At 39.0% G+C, this 23,998-nt stretch overlaps 1 pseudogene; it reads left to right on the top strand.

Annotated features, from left to right (window-relative positions):
* LOC145903125 (tripeptidyl-peptidase 2-like) overlaps nt 1–22,389 on the top strand; it is a 40,968-nt pseudogene extending 18,579 nt beyond the window's left edge.
* The last annotated feature ends 1,609 nt before the right edge of the window (nt 22,390–23,998 follow it).

Below are 23,998 nucleotides of genomic sequence, written 5' to 3'. Positions count from 1 at the left end.
TTCCTTCTTATAAATCATTTGTGGTGAATTGATGCCACCTGGTGGGTTTTGACACACATAAAGCGGAACAAGCCCAATAATTTTGTGCCCAGCTAAGATTCATTAATGCAGATTTAGAATGTAAACTTCTGGTAATTTTTGGTTGACACGAAAGGTTTAAACACGACTTGAGCATATTACCTCGTTTAAAAAGTCATTCTCATGCAACATTATAGAAATGCAAGATATCTAAAGTTGTTACCTTATCTACGTTAGCACCTAGCGTCACACATCTTACAAATAGATAATCAGTGTCATATGCAGTTCAAAACAAGCATACGGAATGTTAACGATACACGTCACACGAAAGTTTCCAAACGAGGTTTGACGTCGTAATAGTGAGCACGTTAAACTTTGTTCGTCGTTGCACGAGCATGTTGGTGCTGGCAGGTTGCTTGTTCTGGTTTAACGATTAATTACAATACGAAGTGGAAAGCGATGTCTCACGTTAAAATCAAACAAACAACTGACATAAGGGAAATGAGTGCAAAACTTTACATATAAACCAATAAACTTAAATTTACGGGGAGGGAAAAAGCTTTACTCATTTTGATTTTCTAATATTAATATAAAAATATTTGGCGTAAACATCAGTAGTGTATAGGTGACAGAGGAGAGAATCTCAGGGACACCGGTCTCATCACATTTCATAAAACGATTGACGTTCGACCGATCACAGACAACCTTTGTCTTTTTCGATGTATCGCATCGCACCTAAAGCTGCCACAGGGCGATAGCCTTGGTCGCATCGCCACCAAGTTATGTCGAAAATTCTCCGGCGAAAAATGTGTTGATAACTTCCGAGGTGCACGCTTGAGCGCTCTACCTCAAATCGAAGCGTGCTTTGGTTTAAATATCAACGTTTTCAGGCTAAAAGCGACGAGGTGTGCGAAATTTTATACCGAAGTTTTCTACGCGTTTAGAAAAAACGCAACACCATCATGAACCTGGATTTAACAAACAACCATTTCAATCTCGACACGGATTTTCCTACCTGCGCATCGAACTTTGCTTGCCCGATGTGCAAAGTAACCTTTACTCGGACTGACCGTTGTGCGCAGCACCTGAAAACGTGTTCTCTTGTCACACGTGAGATATTTCCAGGTGGCGCATTTTTCATCAGGCCAACGATTTTTGAACAATTGCAACTGTGCGCCATTGACGTTACCGCCGCAACAGCGCTTTTATCCATTTGTGATTTGCTATTTCGAGGCGATGTTGAGTCGGCATAATTTACCCGAACGAACGGATAAAACGGAATGCCAAACTGTACACATTTCCCTCAGCGTTGCCGTGTGCAGCGACGTACCTGGGTTCGAACAGGACGAGTGTTTCGTCACAACAGGCCAACCGCAGGAGTTGATAGACAGGTTCATGAATTACCTGGGTCAAATACAGAACAAAGCGCTAACGCTTTCATTGGTCGTTTCCCCTGCTAGAAGCCAAAGTGAAACAGGCGCTCGCAATTGACCCCGGACAGGGCGCAAACCCGTACGAAGTGTGCGAAACGATTTTCTATGTTATCTGCAAAACATCCCCGTGATTGGATGCAATTCGGCTCGCAACGATATTCCAATAACGCGAAAATGGTTCATTCGATCGTTGCAAGAAGATAATATCACTTTCGTTCCAAAGAAAGCCAGCAACTTCCTATGCGTTCAAACCAAGCGATTTACTATTCTCGATGCGCGAAATTACACTGCGCCAAGTTAAACTTGCGTTGTTTATCACCGAAAGAGGCCTTTTTTTAGCAAGCTAAAGTGTAAAGGCATTTCTCAAGAGGTCTACGACGGTTGTTTACGCGTGTGGAAGGAACGGGACATGTCTACACTGAAGGACTTTCTTATTCATTACAACCTGCTGGACGTCACTTCATTCGTTGAGGCCATTCGAAATCTCCGCTCGTTGTATATGCGAAAGGGCATCGATATGCTCAAAGACGGCGTGTCACTAACGGGGCTGTCTTAAAAATCCGCTATGCGTGATATGATTGACACGAATGATGACGTATGCTATGCGCTATTTCCCCGCCGACACAAGCACCTATTCCATCTGATTCTAGATATTCTGCGAGGTGGCCCGGCGATGATATTTTCCCGTTTCCACAAACGCGAGCGTTGAAATTCGGTCAAGACGCCTTACTTTGCAAGGCTGTTATTGGTTGGGATGCAAATTCCTTGTACCTGCATTGTACGTCTCTGGCCATACCTGTCGGGCCTTATCATGTGACCACACTGGACGAGAATAACTGACGATTTAGCGTCGACCGTTCAGCGCGTTTTGGCTTCCTAGCGTACGAATCGCTGGCTTGGCGCTTGCTTTTCGATCTATGCACAACGGGAAATGAACCGAGGTGAAGTACGTCTTCGGCGGCAGCGTGTCCCGATTGGCGGTTATGCCGGCGATTTGAACACCACACAATTTTCATGGATGTTGTTGGCACCTTGAATCAAATCAGGAGCCGTGGAGTGTAACATACACGTCCCCAGCGAATTATGGCAGACATATGACGACTTTAGTATATTTTTAAAGTCTGCTGAGGTGGGCCGCGGATATGTCGGTCCTCTCATGTCCGCTTTCGCCGAGGAACTCGGTCTCTTGAAAGCCAAACGAAGTATGCTTATAGGCGCAATGTACGCAAACTGTCTTCTGACAACGTCTCGGCCTGAAAATCTCACTTACATTATAAGAAATTAATTACTGTCATGTTATCGTAAGACGTTGCACAATCGCGTTTGTATGAAGTTGCATCCAAATTACAAATATATTTTCTGTAAAATATATTTTCTGTAAAAATACCAAACAGAATCAAATCCTTATTGCTGACAGATAAAACGTTCGTGTTCCCAAATCAGCATTCTAACCTGAAAATTTGACAATGTTAGACGTAGCCACATGAAACCACAGTATGCTGGAAAGCGTCGTGACTAAAATTGTTTCGGTTGCTTCTATTAGGTTACGTGTCTGGGAACACGCATCAACAAGTTTCTCCCAGTATTTCGTAACTCCGTAGTAAAAAAACCCTCGTTAAATCCTCGAAGTCGGTTGACGAGTTACGCGGAACAAAACGTTTTGTTTTCCATCTCGTAATAACCTAAAACCCAACGTCCGTAAAATCTCATTGTTGTCCCTTCCTACCTGCTTTCTATCGTGGTGGTTGACGCAAACAGCTTCCCATCGTAAAAGATCATTACGTTGGATGTCTGGTTGACATGAAAGTTAATATAGATGGGGTTTGGTTTTAGTGGATTTACGTACAACTCCACTTAACGATAAAGCAACTTTTGCTTCGTAATCTATTTAGAGTGACAAAACCATTAGGTTTTATGGCAGGTTTGAACTTTCCTCATCCCTTTTTACGATTTGTGTAAATAACTGATGGAACGTCGCGAGCGCATGGACGTTTGCACTTTTATTTCTTGAATTTATATTTTTCTGTTTCGTTTCAGATCCAAAAACACCAATTTGCTGCGGAGGAAAATATATCGATAAATGTGAGCGAGATAGTTTTTCCAAAGTTAAAAATTAACACAATTAATGATGCTGACTCATTCAAAACACATTTGTGTCGTTACTAAAAATGCTTGTTACTGTGTTTCAAACATAACAAAAATGCTAACTGCTCCTGTTGACTAAATCCTCGAATACATTGTTAGTGATAAAACTCCGTACACGTATATATATAATGAAATGTTTAATTCTAATTGCCAGAATGTATTTTCTGCAAACAAGACAAAAAGACGACAAACACAATCAAATACTTTATGTTGCCAGATAAAACTGTTGAGACCCCAATCAGTACTTAAATGCACTACAATCGAAATTAGAAGCAGACTTAACATAGAATGAAAAAAAATGACCTACGAGCGTCAGCGCTTGGCAGTATGTACAGGCAGTCACGTGACTAATGCCACACTGCAAAAAAACACAATTGGCCGTGAGAACGTTATATTGGTGTAGACTGAAGTCGCATTCTGTGGCGCCCTAAAGCAATACTTTTACATACGCACATACATTAACCATGTGAAACAAAATAACAAGTAATTAGAAGTATATATGGTCACTGCATTTAAACTGCTTCGTTTTGTTTTGCTCGTGTGCTCTAGTGCAGTTTGGGCACAAATTGGCTTTTAATTTAATTTGTTTTAAATTTTATTGGCAATGCATAAAATCATGTTTTTTTTTGTCAAGTTTTGCGCAATGCCCCTAATGGGCCAATTTTAAACTTTTCACTTGCTTATATTTACACAATATGTGGTTGCTGCGCCAAGCGTTGGCGGTTCTTTGGAGCATGAGTTAACAAGTAACCCCTATTTCGTACCTCTGTCGTAAAACTCCTCGTAAATCCTCGAGGTCGATTGACGAGTTACGCGAAACAACGTTTGGTTTTCCAGCTCGTAACAGTTTAACCCAACGCCCGAAAAAGCTCATTGTTAGCTGAAACTTTCTTATGAAGTCAGATTCAACAAATGACAACCTACACGACCGTCGTCAGAAGAACAAATAAACTGACAGGAAGAAGAGAATGTTTTGAGTCGTTATATATAAATGTGTATATTTCATCACTAATTGACAAAAACACGCATGGCTTTCCCAGTTTACCGACACCTGCCAGATATTTCTGCCCCTGCTCCCCGTAGACACCAAACATTGTTATGAGTAGAACGCCTTCCGTGGTTTCAGATGTGTTTTTGCCGTCTTTCCTTATCTTTCTTCATTTCCCCTCGATCTACTCTTTCTTCAGTTTTATTGCTACGACGTTTGACCACGCTGTGTTTTTATACACATTTGCTTTTATACATCCCAGTGAGGGCTGCTGCATAGCGATCGAAACGATAATATTTATCAAAATTGTTGACAAAAGACCCGTTGTGTAGTACTAAAAATAATGCCAGCCTTTAACGTTTTGCTTTCTGGCTCTTGACAATTTAAAGTACATCGTCAGCATAAGCACATTCTTCTTCCTTTTAAGGCTCACTAAAAATCTGTGCTCTCGTCGTATACAAAATAATGACAGAATTCAAGGCCAACTTTTTGTGTCCAGCTGTGTCTTATTAATACAGAGTTGAAATATGGACTCATTGCTTTTTTGGTTTACGCAAAACGTTCAAACACTAATTGTGCTTCGCTGCAAGCTCGATTTTACATCTAATCCACGATATTGTAGGAGCTTTGGTATTTAATATGTTACAGTAATTACATAAGCTGTTAGCATCAGAGAACTTACAAGGAGATTTAGTTGGTGCCATGAGCAGTTACTAAACAAGCAAACGTAATGTTAACGTCTCACGAAAGTTTCCAAAGTCGAGATTTGGCGTCGTAACAATGAGCTCGTTAAACTTTGTTCGACGTTACACGAGCATGTTGTGGCAGGCAGGTTGCTGGCCTTGGTTTAACGATCGATTACAATGCGAAGTTGAAAGCACTGGGATGTCCCATATTAGAAAAAAACAATAAACTGACTCCAGGAGAAAAGAGCGCAAAAACTACACATTTCAACCAAAATACTCCAAAAGTCTTTTTCGATTTAATTTAATTTCAACGTTTCTACCTGCTTGCTATCTCAGCGAGAAAAAAACTTCATACATCAGGTTTAATCAATGATCACCTACACAATCGTCGTCAGACATGACGAACAAACCAAAAGCAGAAAAAGAATGTACCCGTCCATACATGAGTATTACAAGGTATAATGGGACTATTTCTCACGTATTTGCAGTGATAAGGAATAATCATATTGGAACATAACGACGTACAAAGTCCTTGACAAATCATCGAGGTCGGTTGACAAGTTTCGCGGAACAAATCGTTTTGTTTTACAGCTCGTAACAATTTAATATCCATCGCCCGTAAAAGCTCATTGTTCTCCGTTTCTACCTACTTTCTATCTTAGCGAGAGAAAAACTTTCCTCTTTAGGTTTAACAAATGACAACCTACACAATGTCCTTGTTCATGAAAGCTCATTATGTTTGGTTTCTGCGAGCTTTAACGAGGTAAAAACTTTTCCTTCCAAGTGACCCAACTTGATTGAAGCGTTTGCGTCAACCACCACAAACAAATCTCATGGTTGCAAAGTGTTGTGGAATAAAAATTGATCTTACATCATAGGATAAGACACTCTATGATTTTAGAATACATAAAAAGTGTACTAGATTCTGTAAGCTAAAAGTGGCTACTGAAATAACCAATAACACAATTACATTACTGTATCGGCTTGATAAATGTGTGATAAAGTGCTACTCTAGATCCTAGTACAAATTTATGTGTGATATGTTAAAATACGAGATCAATGTTTACAAACGTATTTCATCCAAAAAATATTTTCATCTGCCTTAATGAATATTAAAACTTGTTTTACACGAAAACTTTCGCGTTTGTTTTTGCATTCCGAACTTAAAAATTGACACAGTTAGAATTAATGTGTCGTAACTGATACGTTTTAATCATTGAGATCATACAGCATTAAACGTTTGTTCACCGGGCTACAAAACTGCATTTAAAATCACCATCTTGCTTCTGGTGGAACGATGCTAACTCATCCAAAACACATATAAAACACATCGGTGTTATTACTAAAAATGCTTATTACTGTGTTTTAAACATAACAAAAATTCCAACTGCTCCTGTTGACTAAATCTTCGAACACATGGTTAGTGATAAAATACTGTTTATGCATATATCTAATAGAGAGTTTAAATCTAATTATGCAGTAATCCATAGACCCCAAATCAGCACTTAAATGCATATTGCACTGAAAAAATGGCCAACGAGCGCCAACGTTTGCCAGTATAAACAGGCAGTCACGGGACGTACGCTACACTGCGAGAAAAACGCAATTGGCCGTGAGAACGTTATATTGGTGTAGAGTGGCGTCCTAAAATAGTAGTTTTTCATACGCACATACATTAAACATGTGAAACAAAATAACAAGTGATTAGAAGTATGTATGGTCACTGCATATAAACTGCTTCGTTTTGTTTTGCTTGTGTGCTTTAGTGCAGTTTGGGCGCAAATAGGCTTTTAATTTGTCGATTCTTTGCTGATGGTTCATGGCAATGTTATCCATAAGCCTTCAAGTTTTGCTGCTCTGCGAGCGAAAACCGGTTAACTCTGTACAGCTAAATTGGTCGTTGTGGACAAGCCTAATGCGCAATATAAGTCTGCAAAATGTGAATATATTAGATTTTGGCAAACTACACGATTGTATCAAGTATTCAAAAACTTTTCTTGACTTTCCAAAAGTAAATTGTCTGGAAGTGTTTCTCTTGCTTCATACACATTCGGGTTGGTATAAAGTCGCGTGTTTCTTGTATTATGCGATACGTAATATGACAAAGATTAAAATCACTGAAACACATCAAACCTGAATGCTCCGTATTTGTTTACTTTTAGTACACAACATGTGGTTCGCGCCAGACTCGTTTACTTGTTTCTTTCTTTTTAAATCGAGAATCACGCGTTAAAAATCGAGGATCACGCGTGCCCAAGGTATTTCGTACCTACGTTGAAAATTATCCCGACTTTGATGTCGGTTGACGAGTTACCCGGAACAAAATGTTTATCTTTCCAGCTCGTAATAGTTTTGAACCCATCGTCGGCAAAAGCTTGTTTTTCTCTACCTGTTTCCTACCATAGCGACAGAAAAACCAATAAATTCATTTTTAACAAATGACAACTTACACAGTTATTGTGAGGAATGGTGAACAAATTTATATAACACAAAGGAATGATGACGGATTTGATTGTACTTTCATATCTGACTACTAAACGGTTTCAAGGGTCATTTTCGAAAAGGTTTGAGCATAGTAACGAGCTCATTTTTTAAAGTCATTTTTCACCTGTTAAAGTCATTTTCCTCTAGCAACATTTCTAGTTGGTATTTAAAGTATTTAAAGTACCTTAAGTACGTCGGATTTTAGTATCACACATCTTACTAGTAGGTGTAGTGGCGGTAATATGCAGTTCTAAACAAGCATACGGAATGTTAACGCCACACGTCACACGAAAATTTCCAAAAACGAGGTTGACGTCGTAATAGTTAGGTCCTTAAACTTTGTTCGTCGTTACACGAACATGTTGGTGCTGGCAGGTTGCTGGTCCTGGTTTAACGATTAATTTCAATGCGAAGTTGATAGCAATTTCTCACGTTAAAGTCCGACCAACAACTGACATTATGGCACTTTTTATTTGATGGGAAAAGCGACTTGCTTTAATTAAAAAATGAAAATGGAAAGCTTAAAACTCAAGGAATGTTTGCCATTACTGTGGCCAAATAATCCTTTTACCATGGCACAAACTATTGTATTTGCAATGCATCAAATCATGAAGTTTTGCGCAATGCCCCTTATGGGCCAATTTTTAACATTTCACTTGCTTATTTTTACACAATATGTGGTTGCTGCGCAAAGCGTGGGCGGTTCTTTGGAGCATGAATTAATAAGTTACCACTATTTCGTACCTCCGTCGTTAAAACTGCTCGGTAATCCTCGAGGTCGGCTGACTACGCGAAACAAAACGTTTGGTTTTCCAGCTCGTAACAGTTTAACCCAACGCCCGAAAAAGCTCATTGTTAGCTGAAACTTTCGTATGAAGTCAGATTCAACAAATGACAACCTACACAACCGTCGTCAGAAGAACAAACAAACTGACAGGAACAAGAGAATGTTTTGAGTCGTTATATATAAATGTGTATATTTCATCACTAAACGACAAAAACACGCATAGTTTCCCCAGTTTACCGACACTTTCCAGATATTTCTGCCCCTGCTCCCCGTAGACACCAAACATTGTTATGAGTAGAAAGCCTTCCGTGTTTGTAGATGTGTTTTTGCGTATAAATGCCTGCTTTCAACATTTTGCTTTCTAGCTTTTAACAATCAACAAAAGCACATTCTTCTCCCTTTTAAGCTGCCCACTAAAAACCCATTAGCGGCGAATCGAGGCCATTTGGTGGATCTTGGCACACAGAAATTCAAGCTGCTGGTTACCATGCTCACGCTGTATACGACATGATGACAAAATTCTAGGCAAACTTTTTATGCCTAGGTGTGGTTTATTTATACAGAGTTGAAATATAGACTTATTGCTTTTTTGGTTCACGCAAAACGTTCAAACACGAATAGTGATTCGATGCAAGCTCGATTGTTACATTTATTACTCAAACAATATGAGCATTTAGCATTAGAAAACTAACAAGGAGATTTAGTTGGTGGCCATGAGCAGTTCCTAAACAAGCAAACGAAATATTAACCCTACACATCATACGCATGTTTCCTAAAACGAGGTTTGGCGTCGTAACAGAGAGCTCGTTAAAGTTTGTTCGTCTTTACACCAGCATGTTGTGGCAGACAGGTAGCTTGTCCTGGTTTGAACGATTAAGCGCACGCCTTGCTCGGAATCATTTTTTTATATTTTTTATTGTATTTTTTTATGGCCCGCTGGGTCCTTTTAAACTCGTTGCGCAGCCCGTCTCATCCATAATTTCGGGTGCAGTCTGAAACACATCTGTCGCAAAATATCACAAATTCAAACATAAATGGTCTGCTGGGTGCAGGTCGGTCCGGCGGTGAAGGCCACCGAACAAGTGGTGGGCTCGATTTGTCAAAAACAGAAGAAGACATATATGTTTGGCTTGTGAATATGTTTAACAACAATCAAAAAAGATAAATTCTTTCTGAAATTAATCTTATTCAAAAACACTAGGAGTCGATAATGTATTTTGAGCGAAAACATGTTTACAATTAACTGCGAAACGAGATTTAGCATGTTGGGCCCCATTGTAAAAGATTGGCAGAATTAAAAATATTTTAGCGTGCACGCCGACATAGTAAGTTTTGGATTTCGTTCCCTAGCGCCGTTGTGAGCGACACCGTCCACAAAACCCAAAGCAACCCTGACAGAAACCTGCCCGGTCACGAGTGTATCGCACACAGTCGTTAAACTCCCGCCGGCTATTGTAAATACGCGAACTTCCGAACGACGCAGTCGGTACACGGCCGAGTGAGATTGGAGTGTTTTCTGATGCGCCTAAGTGGCGATGGTGGCGAAGGACTTCACCTTGCGAACGAATAATTGGACATCGATAACTTTGATTTTCAGACTGGGGTCGGCGGCCGCCATGACGGCGAATTGATCGTTGCCACGCGCGAGAGAAAGGCGCACGTCGACACCGTTTCTCACTGGTAGGCTACATATCGCAGTGAAGTTTAGACAGCATTTCGACTCTCTACTGCCCACGCGAGACTAATTTAAAACCCGCTATTGCCACGCGTCAGGGAGCTCCGCGTCATCCGCGTGTCAAAGCGACGTGGTCAGTTGTGTGTTCTTCGCTTCGGATCCAAAGATAAGAGGGTTACGATATAAGCTTTGTATGTATAATTGTTGCTGGCCGGAATCAATGCAATGGAGACAGTTCTATTAGACTGAAGAGCGCGTGTGCAAAACAGTTCGACTGTGCCATTGCGACATCGGCGTCCAGGATTGTACCATCCGCATTGGTAATGCGCACCGTACAAGATAATAGCTTGTTGTTGAAGTCGATGTAGTGCTCCCCGTCGGCGGCAATGTAAAAATCATACGGTCCAGCGTCTGTTACCGCGGCTAAAGGCAGATATTCGGACAGGAGCAACGACGAAACACCAGTCTGGGTGGACTTCATCGCGAATAAATCCAACTCACTTTTCGCACAGCTCATCGAGCGCTCGTTGATCAGCGCCATCCCACAAGAGAAAATATCGCCACGTATGCGCTTGCGTTTGTCAGCCGCCTTCTTGCGTTTGCGTTTCTTGACCGGTTCTCCGGGTGGCGACTCTAGGCTACGACTCAGCTCATTAGGTTGGATGTCTGGTTGAGGTAGTGGTTGATTTTAGTGGATTTACGTACAACTCCACTCAGCGATAAAGCGACTTTTGCTTCGTTATCTATTTAAAGTGACAAAACCCTTAGGTTTTATGGCAGGTTTGAACTTTTCCTCCTCCCTGTTTACGATTTGTGTAAATAACTGATGGAACGTCGCGAGCGCATGGACGTTTGCACTTTTATTTCTTGAATTTATACTTTTCTGTTTCGTTTTGGATCCAAAAACACGAAGTTGCTGCGGAGGAAAAGTTATCGATAAATGTGAGCGTTGTTCGAAACTTAAAAATTAACACAATTAACGATGCGGACTCATAAAAGACACATTGGTGTCGTTACTAAAAATGCTTGTTACTGTGTTTTAAACATAAGAAAAATTCTCCTGTTGACTAAAGCCTCGAATGCATCGTTAGTGATAAAATACCGTACGCGTATATATCTAATGGAGGGTTTAATGCAAATTGCAAGAATCTATTTTCTGCAAAAACGACAAAACGAAGACAAACGCAATCAAATACTTTAAGCTTCATACACAATCGGATATAGTTTCAATAAATATAGCCCTCCTCATAAGCTTACCTAAATACAGCGTTCAGAGGTTGTCGACTACCTAATTTTCATACAAAGCTTAAACTGCTAAAAACCGTTTAGATGACGTTTCCTCAGTCACCCTAGCCAATGTATTCTCACCAGCCTGAATTGTCAGTTTCTGTATCGTAACAAAATGATATCAATGCCTTCTGCATGTATGACGTTGATCATTGACAGTTTCCCCACGAGGCAAAGAAAGACAGCGCAGCAGTCGTCATATTAAGGATGGCTCCACAGCGTCGCAGAGCGGATAAAATGACTTAGAAAATACGCCACCAGGGCAACCAACAAGCATTGAAGCAATAATACGAATTTGTGAGTCGATGCAAATCCTCCCTACAACCCGATTTAGTTTTGAGATTATTCAGGTCGGATGAGATGAGTGTTTGGGAGTTTTTTCTCAGTTTGAAAACGACTTTTCAGTATCGAATCGCCGGTTTGCAGAAAGCCCAATAGCAGAGTACACGTGCTTGAGCAACAATCAATTGTAATGCCCTTTCGCGTGTTACTATGCCTACTTTGTACACTTCATTCCAGGATATCAACTTTGAAGCTTTGACAACTGCGCAACAAACCGATGACGTGCAGGCGTATTGCACAGCATTGACAAGCCTTCATCTTTACAAAATTGAGATTTGCTCCCCAAGTTTTACGCTGTTATGCGACGTATTACTCGGTAATCCGCGCACGGTTGTCCCAACAACATGGACGTGCTGTTTTCATGTCAGAGACCCAAACTATACAACATCACACCCAACAAAGTTGGACATTACCACAATGTCGAGGCAAGATGTATTTACTCATGGTGGTAGACCGTTTTACTCGCTTGCCAGAGGCAATTCCAATGCAGGTTGCCACAGCAATCACCTGTGCCGGGATTTTGTATATCATTGGATTTCCTGTTTGGATATTCCAGCCTACATGTGTTCAGATCGGGAAATTCACATCTTCCTATCACCCACAAGCCAGTGGATTTGCAGAGAGCTTGTTTCGTTACCTTAAAATGCGAGCATGGCTCGTCTTAACAAATCCAACTGGTTGGATTAGGTGCGTTGAGCAATGTCGGAAATACGCACTGCACAAAAAGAACATTTGCAGATTTCTTTAACTGGGTTGGTTTATTCCACAACATTGGTGATGCCTGGGCTGTTCATTACCCCATTCACGACGAGCCCACAACACTTATGTCTGCATTAAAAAAAAGAAATGTTTCTTTGTAGTGCCTGTGATTTGTTAGTAGACTTGTCTCTCTTTTCAGTATCATTCACATGATTTTTCACAGCATTCGGTTCTTTACACGCACAATAAAGGTTCTCAACCTCCTTATCTTTTTTTGGTATGGGAGCGTAAGTATTTCCTGACATGATGACAGCAGAATATTCGATGACTTTCGATGTTCGATGAAAAACTGCCTAGCAACCAATACACATGGTCGTCAATGTGCCCATGGTAAGCAATATAACAACTTGTTTTTTGTTGTTAGTTACCTTGTGTTAATATTTAAAATGTTATTGAATCACATTTTAGTGTGAATGGTATGGGGCGCCTTTTTGAAAAATATTAACTTGCTGCAAGATAAAGCTAAGTTGCGGCAAGATAGCTAAGTTGCGGCAACATAGAGCTATCTTGCGGCAAGATAGCTAAGTTGCGGCAAGATAGCTAAGTTGCGGCAACATAGTGCTAAGTTGCGGCAAGATAGCTAAGTTGCGGCAACATAGTGCTAAGTTGCGGCAAGATAGCTAAGTTGCCGCAACATAGAGCTATCTTGCCGCAACATAGTGCTAAGTTGCGGCAAGATAGCTAAGTTGCGGCAACATAGTGCTAAGTTGCCGCAACATGGATCGAAGTTGCTACAAGATAGATATGTTGCCGCAAGATAGAGCTAAGTTACTGCAAGATATCTAAGTTGCTGCAAGACAGCCAAGTTCCCCCAACATAGAGTCAATGTGTCGCAACGTAGAGCTAAGTTGCTGCAAGATAACGAAGTTGCGCATTATAAAGCTTTGTTGCCGCAGGTTAGCTAAAAATTTGCCGGCGCTTTTTATCGCGTTATATTTAATATATATTTTTAATAAGGTAACGTAGGTAATGGAAACCAAGAGCGAATATACGGAGTTGGAAGAGGCGGTGCAAAGATTGGCCACAGTTGTTAATACCTTGGCGAGGGACCGAGGCGAACAGGACAATGATTGCAAATCTGCCTCATCTTCTGGATCTGCACTGCCTAAAGGCCAGTTGGAAAAAGTAAAGAAACCCCCCAAAATTGTAAGTACCCCTTAGGGGTCGGGTAAACACATTAGTATTGTTAGTGAGTAACAAATGTTAATTTCATGTTCGAAATGTGTTATTCCCAATAGAGGTAAAACTCACGAAAAAGTTTATATCATGCCAAGTTGTATACCCTGTCACTGGGGACGCAGTTAACTACTGTATTTTTTTCTTTCGAACCACTGTGTGCTTTGTTGACAGAATTCTTCCTTTCAAAATGAAATCAGAGGTAGTGGTGACCGTATCTTTGGGGCTGATAAAACAAGCTATTCCACCTTTGTAGATGATGGTGATGACTTTCAACCAGTAAGTAATTTACTTTACTGCTGTAGATTGCATAACATTTAGCTTTGATGTGCCCGTAACATATGGTATATCCAAAAGTAGCATATCCAAAAACATTCCAACTAGTAAAAATAACTTGGCTAGCATTATGCAGTAAATGTAATATTCTTATGCTGTTCTTTAATTTTTGCAGGAGTGTAAAAGAGTTTTCTGTCCATTAAACTCGACAGGAAAAAGGTGGAAACCAGTTGCAGTTAAAGGTGGTCGAAAACTCAAATACAAAAAAACTGATAGACATCACTTTTGTTCAAGAATTGTTGTATGTATTCCACTTCAAGAATTTTCACAAGGCATACAAAGAATAAATGGTGATTGGTTTATGACAATACCAAGATGTCAAAAAAAGATGAAGACAATGGGATTACACCATGTTATACAAATTAACAGTGTATGGAATATGACTGAAATGCAAACAGCCATCATCGACGCTTTTAAAGATTGCTTCATTTCATTTTCCACTTTTCAATACTTGTTGCTCAAACCAGACCTTAATTTGTTGACGAAGGCAGTATCTGAGGATGGATTTATATGGAATGCAAGAGCTGTGCTTGCACTTGTTCATACTGTTACTTTCTTGACGTACTGCATCATTTAAGTTTTGTAATACACCTTCAGGCAATTGTAACAAATTTGTTTCAACATCAACATTGCTAGTACTTGGGTATATTATGTCACTATTATCAATTTCATCAAATGGGTTTAGCGCCTGAAACTGTAATAGGTGGCGATTCATGTCAAAAAAGTTGCAAAGGTGATTGATAATTTTCAGTTGAAAGGACATGGTGGTTTGTTGCAGTTACAAACTCCGCCAACCTTTTGTTTATGATATCTTTGTACACAAAATGGAGACAGTAAAGATGTACAGAGTTCATAATATCCAATATGTGACACTCCTCAAGGTATGAGAATTCATTGTGAAACCTATTCACAACTTGAGAATTAATATCTCTGTTGAGTCGCTCAATTCGTTGATTGTGCACTGAACTTCCAGTAACCACAGATTTGCTGTTAAGCCTTCTTTCATACATATACCTCCACACATGAACATTTTCTCCACCAAAATCACTTCGAATTTTTAGTGGCAAACCAAATTTATCCACAGCTTCTTCAAACAAGTTTAAAACAGTCACTGACTTATTGTTATCTGAGCAGTGGCAGTAGGTAATTAACCTACTGTATCCATCTATTCCAGCGTGAATGACAAACTTCCATCTAATTAACTTGTGAGTGCCATCTATATGCCAAATGTAGTTAGGACATGGAACTGTATATTTTCTTCTGGCAATGGTTGTAAGTTGTCGTGCTTTTATTCCCTCTTCATCAACTCTATGCAAACTAGATCGAAGCCTTTTCCTTTGTACAAATATACCCTGTGCTTGGAGGTGTCCATTTACCATAACTTCCCCAGATGCAGGATGGTTTCCTTTTACATTTCGTAATATGGTGTCAAGATCCTGATCTGATATTGAACTGCACGAGGATAGATATACACCAGTTAAATAAAGCTTTAACTAAGTTATTTCCACCTGCCATACCTGTAAGTTGGTTTTTCCAAATTACATTCACATATAACTCGTTTCAATGTGGGTCTGGATATTTCAAGCAATCGGCATATATCACTAAATTTTATTCTTAGAACCAAAAGTTGCTTGAGCTGTTCCACATCAACTTGCTTCCGATGTCGCCCCTAGAATATGCACAGATAACAGTTTACGTTTATCATTTCTATAGCTAAGTTGCGGCAACATAGTGCTAAGTTGCGGCAAGATAGCTCTATGTTGCGGCAACTTAGCTATCTTGCCGCAACTTAGCACTATGTTGCCGCAACTTAGCTCTATGTTGCGGCAACTTAGCAATCTTGCAGCAACTTAGCACTATGTTGCCGCAACTTAGCTATCTTGCCGCAACTTAGCACTATGTTGCCGCAACTTAGCTATCTTGCCGCAACTTAGCTCTATGTTGCGGCAAGATAATTTTTTTCAAAACGGCGCCCCATAGAATGGAGCACGTGGTGTGTCCATATCAGCACCAGGTGGCGCCACCACCTCTGTTCCAAATGGAAGATACTTTTACACTGGGTCACAAAGTTTTTTCCAAACATGATTGGATCTTACGCGGGAGTCAGCTAATGAATGGAACCTCAATGTCTTCACCAAATGCGTGTGGTGCAATTGCACTTATTTTATCGGGTAGATTTTCATCTGGTTTGGACAGAAACTTATAAATCAAAAACCTAAGTAAATATTGGTAGAGAATTAGTTAAAATAGTTGTGAAATTGGTGCAATTTAACTTTGTATCTCTGGTAGATAAAATTAAAATTAAAATAGTTCAGCAACTAAAATTTATTTTTTAATTGTTGCTTTGTGCAGATTCAAGAATAAAATTACTGCTATGTTTTGGCATTGAAAGCTCAGGAAATACAATATACTCCATACAGTATACGTCGCGCGATACAAAACACAGCATCAAAACAAAGCTCTATTGAATGCTTTGCTCAGGGTCATGGATTTTTACAGGTAGGCTGATATGAATATACTGGGAAGTTACATATAATTTATATCTCACATTTTTAAGGTAAATGAAGCATTTGAATATATAATAAATAATGATGCTGCACCAGAAAACAAGATATCTTTTGACATTTCACTTCCACAATCAGGAAAAGGTAATTGTTGATAGTTTAAGATAAATTGTTGTTTGCAACCTGTATAGTTTCTCACTTTCAGCTCTCTATCAAGATCCATGAGATCAACATAATATTTAACTTGTTTGCAGGAATTTATCTACGTTCTTATGAAGATTGTTTGAAACCACGTTCTGTCAGTGTGACTGTCGAACCCAAATTCCACTCTTCAGCAAGTAAGCACTAAAATATCAAACAGTTGTCAAGCCCTCATTATAGTCTGTGTTTGCGGATGAACATTCATTTCTCAAATCTTTAGGTTCTGAGGAAAAGATAGAATTTAGTTGTCATATATGCAGTGACCAGCCCTGGGTAGTTTGTCCAACACATTTTGAAATGATGTTTTGGAATAGACTTTAACAATATGGGTACACAAACAGCAGGTAAATAATGTTACTGAAAAGATGTTGATCTGTTGTATGGATTTAATTCATGTTTGTTTAAATTAAATCATCATCTGGTTGTATTTTCAGGTGGATCCAAGAGGATTACCTCCAGGTGTACATTATGCCCAGGTTCAAGGTTGCAACAGTAAGCGTTTGAATGCAGGAGTACTTTTCACTCTGCCAGTCACTGTCATTAAACCAGAAAAGTAAGAGCCTTCAGTTTCCTTTCTTTTAATTAATTTTATTTTTTATGATTAATTTATTGTAATTTTTTTGACTTCGTTTCCCAATGAATGAATAATTTCACAAAACTTATAACCTGAGATATCTTTGTCAAGAACTGATCAACTCACCAACTACCGACTTCAACAAGAACAACGAACGTTTAAACCTGGACAGATAGCAAGAAAGTTCTTCCATGTACCTGAAGGTGCAACATGGGCAGGTCAGGATTTGACAAATGCACAGATTCAACCTAGAATTAACTTTATGCTGAAAATGTATTTTTTAGTTCTTAGCAACAGCTTGCTTGAGGCTTGTATTGACTCTTATATTAGGATCAGACAATTACTTTTCCCACAGAAATGACTTTGAGAAATCACTCAATCGATCAGTCAGCAAGATTCGTGTTACACTGCGTCAATATTCGACCTCAAAGAGCATTTCGTGAACAAGAGTTTTACAAACTCGTAAATGTTCCAGCAGGTGGCTCCACAGAGCAGGCGTTTGCTGTTCAGGTAACAATTCCCGCCTTTGTGCACAATAATATTATATAATATCTAGCATTTGTAGTTTTTTTACCTCTACATGCATTGTTTTGCATTACTTAATGTGTTTTACTTTTTAGTCTGGGATCACAGTAGAACTCTGTGTCGCTCGTTGGTGGTCAAGTTTAGGTGACGTCTCCATTTCATATGACGTCAAATTTCGTGGGCTTACCGTTAGCAACAACTTGGTTATGGTGAGTGCAATATTTATGTATTTGACTCATAAAACAGAATATATGAACTGGACCTCAACCGACCACTTCATTCACTCTGATTGGTGAACCACGGTAGTCAAGGTTGTTGGTTCAAACCTCACCAGGAGCATGTTGTACAACCAAGATGAAGTAAATACAGAAAGTAACATAGTCATGAACCTTCCCAGCATGCAGCCAACGGAATTCATCGCCTTGAAGCTTGCTCATTGGAAAGAGAAGATATCTCACCCTCTATAACCCTCAAACACGTTGTACAACCCCTGAGAGCAACTGATCATTGTATACGTCCATTATCAGCTAGAGATCATGTTCTTGGAGATCAACCAACATATGAGATGATCAACACATACCCTTTGCATGTGGTGAGACTGTGGTTGATTTGAATCAACAGAGACTTAAAACTGTTTATGTTTTATTTACGAAATTATCGCATAAACCTAAAACAATTTATGATAAATTTGTGAAGTTTTAAACTGAGCAGCCTCATTACCTGCATCTATCACTGGGGTTACTGTTGTAACTTATTAACTCACAATAAATTGTCTGCAGACAAAGTCATCTGAAGTCACCATATCCTTTCCCATGTTGTCGGATTTATTGTACGAGAATGAATATAACAGTCAGATATGGTTGATGTTTGATTCCAACAAGTGCTTTGTGGGTGCAGGGGACGCTTACCCTCACCAGGTATATTCATTATAGTGATTACATATCATATTTGTAATTAGACACAGTTGATATTGGACTATTATGCATGTATTTATCTTACAGTACCCAATCAAATTGGACAAAGGTGAATACACAATACGCTTACAAGTCTCCCATTCATCGAGGGATGCCCTACACCGACTCAAGGACGCCGCACTAGTGGTGAAAGCCAAGCTGTCATCGTCAATATCACTGGATGTTTTTTCCACACACAGAGACGCGTTGATGGGAAGTAACAAGATGTCGAATCAAACAGTGATTCCTGGACATCCATTTCCATTCTATGTTGCTCCTTTACAAGAAGACAAGTAAGATTGTGTTTGTTTGGTTTGTTTGTCATGTGACAAGCGCTAAACAACATTTAAATCACTTTTAAATATTTCAGATTACCAAAGCATGTGACTGGAGGACAGTACCTGATTGGTCAGATGAGCATGGCAAAAGGGGAGCTTGGAAAACGTGCAGTAAGTTGTGTTAATTCAAACACTCAATTTATCTTCCTCTGAAGCAATGTGCATTGTTAACAGAGCTTGTATAGAGGAAAAAGGTCCAAGATTTCTGAAGGGGTAGAATAACAAACTATGTAGAAATTCACCTTTTGTCTTTATTACTTTTTTTCATATAGATGATGTCCTTGGCTTCTGCATCTAAATCAGTAGAGTTCAAATCTTATATGTTGCCTATCTTGTTTCCTGCAGTACACACACAAATTCACGTAGGTCCTGATCGACCCACCGAGCAAGAACAAAACTAACCGCAACTCAAACTTAAAGAAATCAAACAAAAGCTTCAACTAGTGGGAGGATGACATCAGAGACCTTTAAATTTCCTGGGTTGCCAAGTATGACGTAACCAAATCCGATAATTAACAAAATCATTGCTGACACGATTATATCCTAAACTTTGATATTCCGTGACAGACAAGAACGACTGGACTTGTTTAATAAACTGAGGTTGGACTGGGGTAAACACATACCTCTTTACATGGCTAAACTACAAGCACTTAAAGCGACAAAGGTAATCATTAATTTTTATAAGACAGGTTAATTTGTAAAAATTCCTGGGAATACTTTGAAAATAAAAGTTATTTTTTCACCATCATTAAGCTCATGCATTTGTAGACAAGAGAGGAGAAATTAGATGAAATAATAGAGACGGCTGATGAAGTTATATCTCGTATTGATACTCATCAATTATCAGCTAACCTTGGGATTAAGTGCGACCCAAGACCAGATGCTGCTTCCATAAAGAGGTAAACCACCAGACTGGCAACCATTTAACTCTAGTGTGATACGTTAAAATTCTATTTCTGTGTAAAACGTTTCATGCGAAGAGCTTGTAGAAGTAATATAATGTTATGTCAATAATATTCTAATACAGTATATATGTGTGTATATTTGCAATGCAACTTAGCGATTGCTTGCAAGTCAATCAATATTACATAAATTTAAGTCATTCCATGTTAAATCATCACAAAATGACCTAAACCTCTTTAATGTAGATGAAACATATGTGTTAAGTACTATGGCACAGTCACTCATGCCAAATTTTAGTTCACTCAGATCATTGGTTCAAGAGTTATGTTTCCCTACAGTTGTCATTTGGGGGCAAAGTTCAGGGGTTTGCCTTCTGCTTTAACCCCTTTATTTCGAAAACTACTTGGCCAATTTTTATGACTTTGGTGTTGTTTGAAAGAGAATTGTCTGTATAATCAGTTTTGATTTTTTTGTTTCCCTCTTACAATGACCTCTTGACCTTTGTTGTAACCCTGAATTTGACCTGGCCTGATTCGTGACCCAGAGGTCGTCAGATGGTTAACTTTTAGGTCTAATAACATACTGCTTACAGCTACAACATATCAAATCATTGAAGTGGTAAAAGTTTTTGGTTTCTTGTTAAATCGCTTCATGAAGATAATATTGGCCAAGAAACATCTCTTTTGGTCATGCATGAGTAATTTGGGATATACCTTGTTTTTATACACAGCATGGAATATTAAATGTTATACTGTAATTTTCCCACAAGCTGTGGTATCAAATAGGGCAATTTTAGTGCATTGAAATTCAATTTTTCCTAATTCATGTTTTTGCACAACAAACTTGTTTTCCTTTCTCAAGGTACACAGAAAATAAACCTTATTCATAAATACATAGCACCCACTTCATCCACATTCTGAAAATTGTTCCTCTTCTGTTATAATATATGTTTAATAAGGCCAATAATTGTGTTCCTATCACACACGAAATGTTTCCTTCAGTGGTCCAACAAGTTTCCTCCTGGTTGGGCCAGTAGAACAATTAAGATGGTTTTAGGCGATTTGACATGGAATGACCCATTTGCATTTTCCTTTGCAGTGAAAGTGAAAAACAGAGATGTCATCTCATTGGATCCCTCGTGTATAAAGGTTGTGCTCTCGCAGATAAAATGATTCAACTTGACACAGCGAGGGAAGAAAGATCAAAAAGTGAAGCCACAGGTGTCTCTTTATTATCTTTGATTCATGCTTATATCGCTGCAATTATACTTGTAGCTTAGTAACATATTTTACTGTATATTGAATACACCAGTTGTGTTTTAAACACATTTCTTTCTGAAAAGATGAACCGCATGAGGGCGCTGACAATCTTGGTGGTTGTGAAACAACTTATGGTGATGTTTGCGAACAACTTAAAGAAACTTTCGAAAGGTTGCAAATGTTTGCGGACATGAACGAGAGCAAGGTGGGATGGAAAGTATAAATTAACATAAGCGCTATTATGATCTTGTCGTCTTAACTGACACTTGCATGTTATACCAATAGTTAAGAGAAGATCATCATGTTCAATTCATTCTATACAGAGTACCAGCACATATACACAGTATAAACAACACCAGTGCAAGCTTTTAATGACATTTTTGTCGTTTCCAGGTTCTGCCTTTTGTTTTCAAACACGCGGTCGCCAATAAGAAATATGGTCTGGCCGCCCGAGCTCTGCTTAAACAAAGCGACGACAAGAAATGCAAAGAGACTGACTTGAAACTTATTGAGGTTTGTATCCAAGTCTTAATATGGACGTGTTACGTCACCTGTGTTTTGGGACATCTTAAAACTATTTACACGCAAGAAATTCACTTCAAGCTTTGTACCCAAGAAACTTGTCGCTCGTGCGCGACCTAACATGATTGTTTGATCAAAAATGGTTTTAAACAAATGTCTATAATTAGAAAACAAGGCTTGAATCATTTCTAGAACCACACAGGTATTTAAGTACAGGTTTAAAGCAAACCAATTTCGACAAATATCATTGAAATGCAAAATGTAATAAAAATAAAATACAATAAGTTTTACTTGTTGTTGCATAAAAAGCAATAAACTGCAGGTGATGTTTGTCATATTTTCGAGCTGTGTTGTTTGAACTTACCACTGTTTGTTGCAGATTTGTCGCAAACTTGGTTGGGAATACGTGGCGCAATACATTGAGATGTCCCTTCCAATAAAATACCCAGCCTCATTCATTCCATTTTAAAGCGATACAACGTGTATTGTGTGCCGCTGTTTGTTGCGGTTTATTCCCGTCGTCCATCGCAGTTTGTCGCTGCTTTTATCTAAATTTCAATTTCTGTTTTTACTGGCAGAGATCTGAACTTTGTTTCACTGAATCAGTTTTTACGGCCATATTCTGCTCGCATAGGCACCAAATTTTATGTCACATAATTTATGAATTATTTGCAAAACTTTATTTTTCGACTGCATTGTGGAATTATTCTTGATTTTTAATTGACAGCGAAACAACTTCCACGCAAACCTATTTTACGGGGATGTGGGTTTTTAAGCAATTGTTGCTTTCTGTGTTTTGCGCAATGGATATTGAAGGTAATTGCCTACACCCTTCTCTAGAGACGTTTCTACCAATGTTTTTTTTCTCGTTGTTGTAACCAAACGTGGTGTTTCTGATGATCGTACAATAATTCCACTTTTGTGTAGAAAAATTCTGTCCTTTTCTCAATTTGCAATGTTTGGTTGCTAACAAAGTACCAGAATCACAAGGAAATTAAGATGGAGCATTGGTTGGTTAAACAAAACTTTGCTGTATAATGTGCGAAGCAGTTGAATTGGAAACTACCCTTTATCTAATATTATTTTGCGCGAGTGGCACGTTAATATTTTTTGTCGAAAGTCTGGTAAAAATTCCCATTTCACGATTAATGCCTTGAACAATGTAGTGTTTCAGGTTCTCTACATGTACCCACATTCGTGCAGTTTTGCTTTATTTGCCAGAAGAATTGCTGGTGTTTGGTAACACATGAAGGCCCTCTCCAAATTGCTCAGTTGTAAAACAAAGACGTTACAGCTGATTCAAAGTAATGTACGGTCAGGATTGGTGAATGACTGCATGTTCTGTGGCGGGAAAAGTCAGCTTTGTGGGAGCTGATAAAGCAGTTCGAATAACAAAAGGCAATGTGCAGAAAAGTGTTTGGAGGCTAATACAAAATCACTGATGGGCACAACTCTGAGATTCCATGATCAGCAAAAAGATTATTAATGTATTTTACTTTTATTATCCAAATAAAATGGCATATCTGTTTTCCGCAATATTCGCCTTTATTTTTGGCTGCTTCAGACCGCATATCAGTAATTATATTAAAATAGTTTTGCCCGCGGGGAATGCCCGTCTTGTACTCCTGCGTCATAGATAGTCTCAGTTCCGTCACAAGGCAACCGGTGATGCGTTGGGGTCAATTTTCTGGTTGAATGAGCAAGAAGTCACGTGGTGTAGCCAGGGCGATTTTCAGCGTGTTTAGTGCAGTTTTAGTGCATTTTTTGCTCTTCTCAGTCAGTCAGACGTTTGGTGCAGGGTGCTGTGAAAAGTTTAGTTGAAAAACCACCAAAATGTTCAAGGGGATGTAGCTCAAAATTGAATCACAGAAGTATACCTTAATTTGTGATTTTATGTTAGGCCCGCCTCTTGGCTACGCAGTAAGGTGAAAATTAGTTGCAAGATAGTTGCTTAAAGCACCACCTAGGGGTCTTTTAGGCCCCCGATTAGTCATTATTTTAGCTAAATTGGCTGCAAAAAAATGTAAGATGGTTTTGCGAAAAAATGAATCACAAAAACCTCATCCAATTTGCAATTTAATGTTGGCCCTAACCCTTTTCTAC

This window comes from Ascidia mentula, chromosome 5 (genome assembly GCF_947561715.1).
Source record: "Ascidia mentula chromosome 5, kaAscMent1.1, whole genome shotgun sequence".
Classification (NCBI taxonomy): Eukaryota; Metazoa; Chordata; class Ascidiacea; order Phlebobranchia; family Ascidiidae; genus Ascidia; species Ascidia mentula.
Note: the sequence above shows the minus strand (reverse complement) of the source record. Positions and strands in the feature narration are given on the sequence as shown.